This window comes from Triplophysa rosa, linkage group LG9 (assembly GCF_024868665.1).
Source record: "Triplophysa rosa linkage group LG9, Trosa_1v2, whole genome shotgun sequence".
NCBI lineage: Eukaryota > Metazoa > Chordata > Actinopteri > Cypriniformes > Nemacheilidae > Triplophysa > Triplophysa rosa.
This window is the reverse complement of record NC_079898.1, coordinates 8,358,456-8,367,937: the sequence shown is the minus strand read 5'-3', so window position 1 is coordinate 8,367,937 and position 9,482 is coordinate 8,358,456.

Here is a 9,482-nt window from a genome sequence, read left to right as displayed (position 1 = left end):
AAATTAAAAAAAGTTTAACGTGAAAAGTGTTTATTTATATTGTATATATACATTTATTCATTATAATTCAAAACACATTTATATAATTATTATATGAGTTGATAATTAATATTAATTAATTAATATTAAACAGCATTTAAATTAACATAACTATCACAATTTTAAGGCAACCAGGTAACTTATATATTTTTTAAGTTGAACAAACAAAAAACAACAAATAATTTTTTACAGTGTTGTGGTGTTCAGGGCTGCGTTTCCTAAAAGCATCGTAGCCTTAAGCTGATCTTAGAACCATTGTCACCAATGCTTTTGGGAAACCCAGCCCAGGTCTATGGGACCTGTTTTCAATGTTTAATAAAGATTCAACCTCAGACATTTTTATTTATTCAAGAAAAAAGTTTTTTTTACTAATATCATAGACAAAACAAAAACAAATAGCATAATTTTTCATTTAACATAAATGACTAATCTTATCCACACATGTAATTGGAATAAAGTAAACCATTTAGTAATATTTATGAGTAAAAATATTTTTACATATTTTTAAACATTGGTGTTAGCATGTTGCTAAGCTAATCATACAGTATTCTCAAAAGATCTAAAAGATTTCATTGGTTTGATAAAGTTTTATTGTTGTTGACTATTGAATAAAATGTAAGTATATTCTCAACAAATTTCTCTCATTTGTCTGTCATTTTTTGAGCCTACAATGCATTATGGGTCTGCCTCCTCTAGGATACATGCAATGGTAAGATTTTGCCAGAAGTGCAGAAATCGCATATTTTTTCACATTTTCCTGCCTCCATTTTAAAAGTCTTCTTCCACTTTCCTTATCTTTGGTCCTCCCTATTTTAGACTTTATTCTGTCATCCTCTTATTTCAGTTCCCAAGAGCGTTTCATTTAACTAGGTTAATTTCATTGTTTGTTTTCTCATTGTGAGTGTTTAGGTGTTTATGGGTCATTTGTCCTCAGCGGGTTTCTTCCTTTAAGATCTGGAACATACTGTACCTAACACCCAACATCTCAGTACATGTGTGTAGCCCTTTAACAATCATCCAGTGTCTATTAACACGTACTGTATGAAAACCCCTCACATATCACCAATTGTGTAGAAGGATATTGGACATTAGTAAGGACTTGGAACTGTACCAGGTCATGTGTCTTGTATCTCAGAGGACTTTTTATTGTCCTATTTAGTGGCGTGATAGAATAAGAGACCATAAAAGTCTTTACCTCATTGTGAATTGGTAAATGATTCAGGACAGAGGTCGGTCTTAATTGACTTATTTCTCTGGGCATTACCCTTGGAAATGCCCTTGGATGAGACGACTCCACAGAACTCATATATCCTGTCTGTTAATGGCGATATATATCACACCACCAGATAAAATGGCACATTGTTCCTTTATTGAATATTCGTATGTTAGGAATGTGTGCCTGAAGCTTAATCGCTATGGTGCACGGTCATGGGTTCAATCTCATGAAATGCAAGAACTCTCACACAGTGTGTTACATTAAAATAAAACAACATGGCATATGTAAATGAAAATGCTGGGAAATAAAGGTTGTGGTTTATAATTCAAAGTTTGAATAAGTCTTAAAGTTGAGATGATTGTTAATTATCTATGTGTTCATGTCTGAAGGATGAGCGACTTGTTTGCAGCATCTGTCTATGTGGTCATAGTTAATCATTCACCTCTAGAATTATCATGTGTCTGTGAATGGCAATAAACTATCACACACATGACAGTAAAACGCTGAATCACTTCAAACGCAGACAAATGACACAGATTTAGTTGATTCAGCAGTGTGGAGCGAGATTAACGTCAATCCCAGATTTATGTTGTTGAATCACAACATCACAGAGCGTAAACATAAGCAAACGTATGAAAATAAATTTTCTGCACCACAACGACAGCATGTTGTGAGTGGTTGTCGGGGTGGGTCAGGGTATTGCTTTGTGGTTACTAGGGTTCTCTGATTGATTTCTAGGTGGTTTCTTTACTAGTCCTATAGCCAAAAGAACACAGATTATATTTTACTGCAAATTAACAAACGTTTTTTTCATCATCTGTCAGGGAGAATGTGACATTTGTGCACTAATGCTTAACACTTAAAGCTCCCAATAAATCTTGTGCTGGAGGTCATAGAGGACAACAAACATTAGAAACCTTGGTGACACTTTACAGTTAGGTTGTATTTGTTAACATTAAAGCATTAGCTAAAATGAACAAACAATGAACAATCCAGCATTTATTCATTCGAGTTCATGTTAATTTTTGGTATTTACTAATACATTTTTTTAAATCAAAAGTTGTATCTGTTAATATTAGTTATTGCACTATGAACTAACATGAATACTTGTATTGACATTAACTTATATTAATAAACTCAGAAAAACTGTACTTTTTCATTGTTAGTTCATGTTAGTTAATGCCTTTACTAGTGTTAACAAATACAACCTTATTATAAAGCGTTACCGAAACCTTGCGTTACATCTGAACCCATGAAGTTAAATAAGATTCTCACATTCACAGATAATGCTGTCAAACATTTTAATGACATTTTTAGTCCAGTAGTTTATAATGGACTGATTTCTAAAATGATGCTTGATGTGAATTTTGAAGCAGAGGATGTAAATGTCGATCTTGTTATGTTTCTAAGTATCTGTTAGCTTCACACGATTCAAAGAATGAAAGAGACGAATACGAAGTGTTTTCCAGCACAAGACGCTGTCAGGAGATGATTTGTCATTCTCTGGTCATGAGAATCTGATAATGATTAAAGTGTGACATTTTCATTAGAAATGAAAAGTACATTGTGCAGGAGGTTATAACTCTTTGACTGTTATCTCTGCTGCACGTTGGCCTACACACAGCTTGCAGCAGTATTGCAGCATATGCAACTTCATGTACGTCAGTGAGTGTTTAGTCTGTGAGATAGTTAAGTCATTCTTTATTGCCTTTGAAAATCCACATTTTTGTTTGTGCATGACATTAGTGGGATGTGTTTGTGGAGTTAGTTTGCAGACCAGTTATCTTGCCTCAAATGCACACACCACACCTTTACATTTTTACATATTCACATTTATGCCAGATGTTTTTATCCAAGCTTTATATTTTATCCGTATGCATTCCCAGGGAATCAAACACATGGTGTCTCCAACCCCATGCTCTGCCGTTGACAGGATAAACATAGGACACTCCATCTTTTCCGACATTTAGTACACAAAGACAAACACTTGAGAACAACTTTGCAAACAGTGTTTACTGTTTAGAGAGAGAGAGAGAGAGAGAGAGAGAGAGGACTGACCTGTCACTACTAATCTGTGTCTAACTTTTAGGTGTGTTTATGACAAAGAGAGATGTCCAATTGGAGGCAAGTCCCATGTCTTGTTTTTGCTATTTAGTCATCATAAACAAGTGACTCAGAAGTGATGTCTTAATTCCAAGTTTATGACTGACATAAAATGAACCACCACACCTTCAGTATGTTTCTTTTCATCTGTCAAGTTATTTAAAGCCCTTTTCGCACAGGATTAGTATTATCTGGGGACCTCTGGTCATTTGTAATAATTGCAGAGATTGTCTGTGATCATGTTGCGCATTCGCACTGGATAAGTGAACTCTGTGATTTTACTCGAATTTACTGACTTATCTCCCGGAAATGACGTGAAGGCACTTCCCTCTTTCTAAACATGGCACGAAAGAGAGTTTAACACGGATGCGCTGTCTGACAGAGATTCACCGACGCAGCCTTTAGCCCGTTACTGTACACACCAGACTGGACCTCGCGTTGCGTTTTGCTGCGTCCCACAGTTTAGAAGCTGTCTATCTTCATTGAACATGTCAAAGCAACTGTTTCAAATCGCACGAATAAGAGCGTGATTACATAATGTAACGCTAGACAAAGGATGTCAAAACAAACGGATGCTGCGTTAATTGCGATAAATATTTTTCACGCGTTAATTTGAAATAATTAATCGCATGCGTTAACGCGTTACCGTTGACAACCCTACTTGAAAGTCTTGTCGTTGTAGGTGTAGGTGTATGTAAGCAGAAGAATGTTCCTTACATGCATGTCAGCCATCTCCATATATTCCTTCTTTTTTGTTTCGCTCTTCTGATCCTGTCATGTTTTTTTACAGTAAATATTTTCTCTCTGCCAATATTATTGTTGTCTGGTATGTAGCGACATAACCCAGCACCCAAAATACTGTGAAAACACTCCAACGCAGCTTCCATTCTTTGCGAAAGAAACCTTGAAAAAATGAGATACGAGCCCGCCAAATCTTGTTCAAAATTTCAAGTCGCAGAGATTCCGATTCACACTGGACTAATATTATCACAGGACCTCGGTGTTCGTCAAAATATGGTAGGTAATTTGTGGGGGAATTTTACTTGACAAATTACAGACATGGCCGTTTCGCAGGGGATTAAGATCACAGACAATCTCTGCGATTATTACAAATGACCAGAGGTCCCCAGGTAATACTAATCCTGTGCGAATAGGACTTTAGACAATGTTTTCTTCCATATACTTTTCACAGGGAACCTATCCACATGAGCAGAATGGATCAGGTTAAGGTTAGAGCGTTTGCTTTGTATTCATGTTAGCCCAAAGCTAGTGGTTATACAAAGTAAATTGAATACCATCAAAGGGACTACATTCTATAAAATAGGTTGGGTTATTTAAACCCATCGTTGGGTCAAAAATGAACAAACCCAGTTGGGTAAATTAACTCAGAAAATGTTTATATTTGACCCAACAATGGCTTAAAACAACTCAGCATATATGGGTGAAACAACCCAACAACTTTTGGGTTTGTCCATTTTTGACCCAATGCTGGGTTGAAATAACCCACCATTATTTTAGTGTACAGCATTAAGCCATTTGATAACTGTTCACCAAGGTAAAATAAATACCATGGAATAAACACGTCTTTTGCCAAGTCATATGGTGCATTAGCCTAACCTAACTTTAGTTTATTATTTGTATATTAATAATTATCCCAGTCAAACTGTAGGTTGCCAAGTAATGTAAAAACCTGGCACTTTAATATCGATTGTACAGTCACAGGTGTGCATTTATCAGCATTTATGATATTTACATACCTCTAGTTACTTTAAATGATATCATTACCTATTTTGATGTTGCACATCCAAAAAATGATTGTAAATATTATATTCTATATCCATAAAACCATACTATTGCGCGTTTTGGAGCTTGTTTTCTCAGTGTTATCTACAAAGTATTGACCTACTTAATGTGCAAATACCAGTTTTACCTCCATGTAGCCTGCTGTTTAATGTTTGCACGTAACGTAGCACAATGTTTCACAATTAGCGTGAATCGTCTGGTATGAAAATAAAAATAATTTGCAATTCAAATACTAATCACATTTTGTATACTCAAGTTTGACGCTTGCAGCATTCAACACTTTTTGCAATACAAACACATACTGTTTAACACTTTCTGTTAGACTACATCACCCCCCATCTCCAGTTTCCTGTATGTTTGGGTGTGGTTGCATGTGTGCATTATTCCCAGATGTCAATATGCTTTTGGTGCACTGCACAGTCACAAGACAGTTTTAGCCACACACCTTTGCCAACACACAGAAACACGTGGAGCATAGCTAACAATAACAGGGTTACTTCACAGATGCTCTTTGCATTGGTGACCCTTGCAGTGGGCTTGCGTTTTAGTGGGATGTGGTGCGTGTGATGCTCCGGACTAGTCACAGACCAGCACCTTTGAAGTCTCTAATCGCTTTTGTTATGGGTTGACTGACTGGAGGAATGAATGATTTAAATGTTTCGATCCTGAACAAAATAAGATCCCATGGTTTATTGGTGACCCATCAGTTAAAACTACTGGTATGGTGACCCCAACTGACTCATCACCATCATCTGTGTAGAGGTGCGGATCCTCCCATATTGAAATCTTAAAACTCAACAGTTACTATAATTTTGATATGCAAGTCTTCCTTATGATTGACAGGGGGAGCAGTCAAGAATATGAATAGAGGAAAGGAGGTCTGAGGTTTAATTGGGTTTGTCGGGTAGGCATCCTCTGTGTTTGGGGGATAAATGACTATAGAAACACATAGTATACTTACCTTTCCTTGCCATTATCAGAGAGACATCTCATGAGTTGTGTGTCCCACTTTCATCACATCCATTATCCTGGGTGAAAGATGCCTTTTGGTGAGGTGCTGCTGATAATGCCCTTTGTGTAGTTGCCAACAATGCGACACATCGTCAGTTGTCAGAACAAGAATCAAAGGACAAGAAAATAAACAAATAAAAAAGGAAAACAAAAGGAAAATGTTAAGAAAAATGTTATCATAAGAAGTTGTTATTCTTGTTTTCAATAAGTTTAATCTCAGCTAGAAAGACATCAAACCATGGGCAAAATCTTAAGAAATTTGTTTTTGTGAATTTTACTGTGCAAAATAAAAAAAAATAACAGCAAGATTGATAGCATGGTCACTGAAAAAAATAAATCTTTCAATCTCTTCCTCATGTGGATCTCTTTTATTGGATCATCAACATTTTAATGACATTCATGCGTGTAATGTGTTCAAATTACTGTGATCCAAACTATCATGTGATTGATGCTTGTACTGGCAGATCCTCGATTATCTTTTTTTTTTTAGGGCTGGCTAGGGGACCCCCAAGAGCTTTAACACAATTCCAATACTGACCACAACTACACACTCTCAGCAACTGTATCGCTTGTTCAACCCCATTAGTTATTTTGTTTGTTTATTTTACTCGCATATGTGTGACATCATGTGATGACTAATAATGGAATAAATAACTTGTCCTTCAATCATTGTGTGAAATCTTGTTTGTACATTTTTACATGCCGTCTAGACCACTTTTCCCACAGTCACGTCCCACAACAGTTGACGTCTAATACGTATATCGTGTTCGTGACAGAAAATTTAACCCTTTCAGTTCTGACTCAAATTGTTTTCTGATGCGCCCACTGACAGTGTGACACATCTCAATTTCAGTCACTCGCATTTCCCTATTTAAGTTGCGGGGAGCCGTGTTCAGCCCTGTGTGGATGTGTATTCTCAGAAGAGTTTTGAATATGCAGTCGCTACATCAAACACAAGGACGCCTTTGAGGTGCAGGAGGAGACGGCAGACTCTTGCTCCGCCCACATACAGTGTCATATCACAACTGCTGATTTGGGAACCGAGAAAAATATTTAACCAAGAAAATCCTACATTTAAAGTAAATGCCTCCTCTTCTTCGTAAAATAATAGTTATTCAGGAAAGAAGAGTAAATTTAATTTAATCGAAAATAGCCCTGGGCTCTTTTGATTCATACTTGTAGTTTTGAGATTAGCACTGTTTTTAATCCTGAGTTTTAAAGCCCTGCTCTAGAGCATTTTTTTCCGGAGACAACCAGAGGCAACATTTCCATGTTCATGTCTGCTAAATGACTAAATGTAAATGATCAAAGATGAATTAGCATTACAATGGATTAGCGTTATATAAACATTGAACAGGATAACCCAGGGTTACATAAACCAAAGGTTAGAAATGATCCTGTGTTATCACCACATAATGTGTAAGCCCTTAATATACAGTGGATGAATTTGCCTATTACGCAAGCAATTATTTTACTATTGCTCTGTTAGGAGGATTATCATTACAACAAAGTATTTTGTACAAACAACAACTGTAAAATACAAACGTATTTCCCAGGTGGTTAATTCATAAGAATTTGTATGATGTGAATTGTAAAAAACGTACGATTCTTGGAAAAAAGCAACAGTAAAGCCCCACCCCTGCCGCCACAGGCCAAAAGCATATTATATGAATTAGCCACCTTGTAAATTAGTTAGGAATTGACGTGCAATTGTGTTCAAAATGTCCAATCATCACCAGTTAACATGAATAGCACATCCTGCGGTATAGCTGATGGCTTCTCATGTGATATTGTTTACAAACACAGATTACTGTGGATTTCGCAAAAAATCACCTATGTAGTTGTCATCATGCTTGTGTTTTTAGTCCTCTGTTTGTCAGCCCACATTTGAATGGAACACGAACACACATGTTTCTTGCCCTCTCACTGCTATTGACAGCTTCCCAGAAACTTACCGTGATAATGAGGACGTCCTGAAGATTTTGTGGTGAAAGCAGACAGAGCACATCAAATCAAAGCCAAGTACATCTTTAGCCAAGGGCTAGAGAACAGCTCTGACTGAACATACTTTCATCTGCTCCTACATCCATGGAAACAAAAAAAAAAACAATAAAAACAATCTCGAATCTCAATCCCCACAATCTCAACCACTGGTCGTACGGCACAGGAAATCATTAAGAAAGAATTTCCTCCTCTTATTGTGACATTTATTAACATTTCATTTCGATTATTGTGAATTAGATATTATTCATAGATAAACAACACAAAGTCAACCTGTTTTTTTCTGTTGAGCTTCTAAGACTTGGACCTGAGCATACAAATATCTATTGACTTTTGAATCTTTAATCTCGATTCACACATACGTTTGTTCTGGCGTGATAAGAGCCATTGTTAAAGGGTATCATGTACGCGGAAGCACGTATCTTTGTTTTCGCTCTTGCTAAAAAAAGCAATGGGAGATTGTTCGTAATGGTCCAGTTGTGCATGTGGAACACACCCATTTTCCACAGTCACACACACATAGTCAATTGGGACTTTATTGGTTTATATACAGTTGAGTATAATTACTAGACTAACCCTAACGCTAAAACAACATCACTTATAAAAAGTTTTTACAAATTAGGGCCTCCCAAGAGACACATTTTGTCAGATTTATTCCATTTTTAGGGGCCCGCAATCAATGTATGGATGTGCCGGCTTCGATCTGAACCGATAAACACCACAGTCACACACATGAATAACTGGACATAACTGAAGCTATAATGACAAGAACACCATGGTCTGCTGTCTATCACACGCCTCATCACATCAGTCTGAGTTGATTTGATCTGTTGGCAGGTGCGTTGAGAGTCTTCTGTTTATTTTAGGGCTGTCAGACGATTAATCGCGATTAATCGCATCCAGAATAAAAGTTTTTGTTTACATAATATATATCTGTGTACAGTGCATATTAATTTTGTATTTATAAACACAATACACATACACATACTTGTCTATATATTTAGGAAATATTTAAATGTATTCATTTATATTTACCAATAATTTAAATTCTAAATAAACGTTTATTAATTATTATATTTTTCTAAAATAAATGCATTTATGTGTATATGTATGTGTTCATAAATACAAAATTAATTTGCACAGTATACTGACATAAATTACATAAAAACAAAAAATTATTCTGGATGCGGTTAATCACGATTAATCGTTTGACAGCCCTAGTTTATTTATCTGGTCATGTGATTTTAATATTCCTGTGTGGGCGAAAACAAAGTATATTTTATTTTCTCGGAAGAATGATAATGCAACA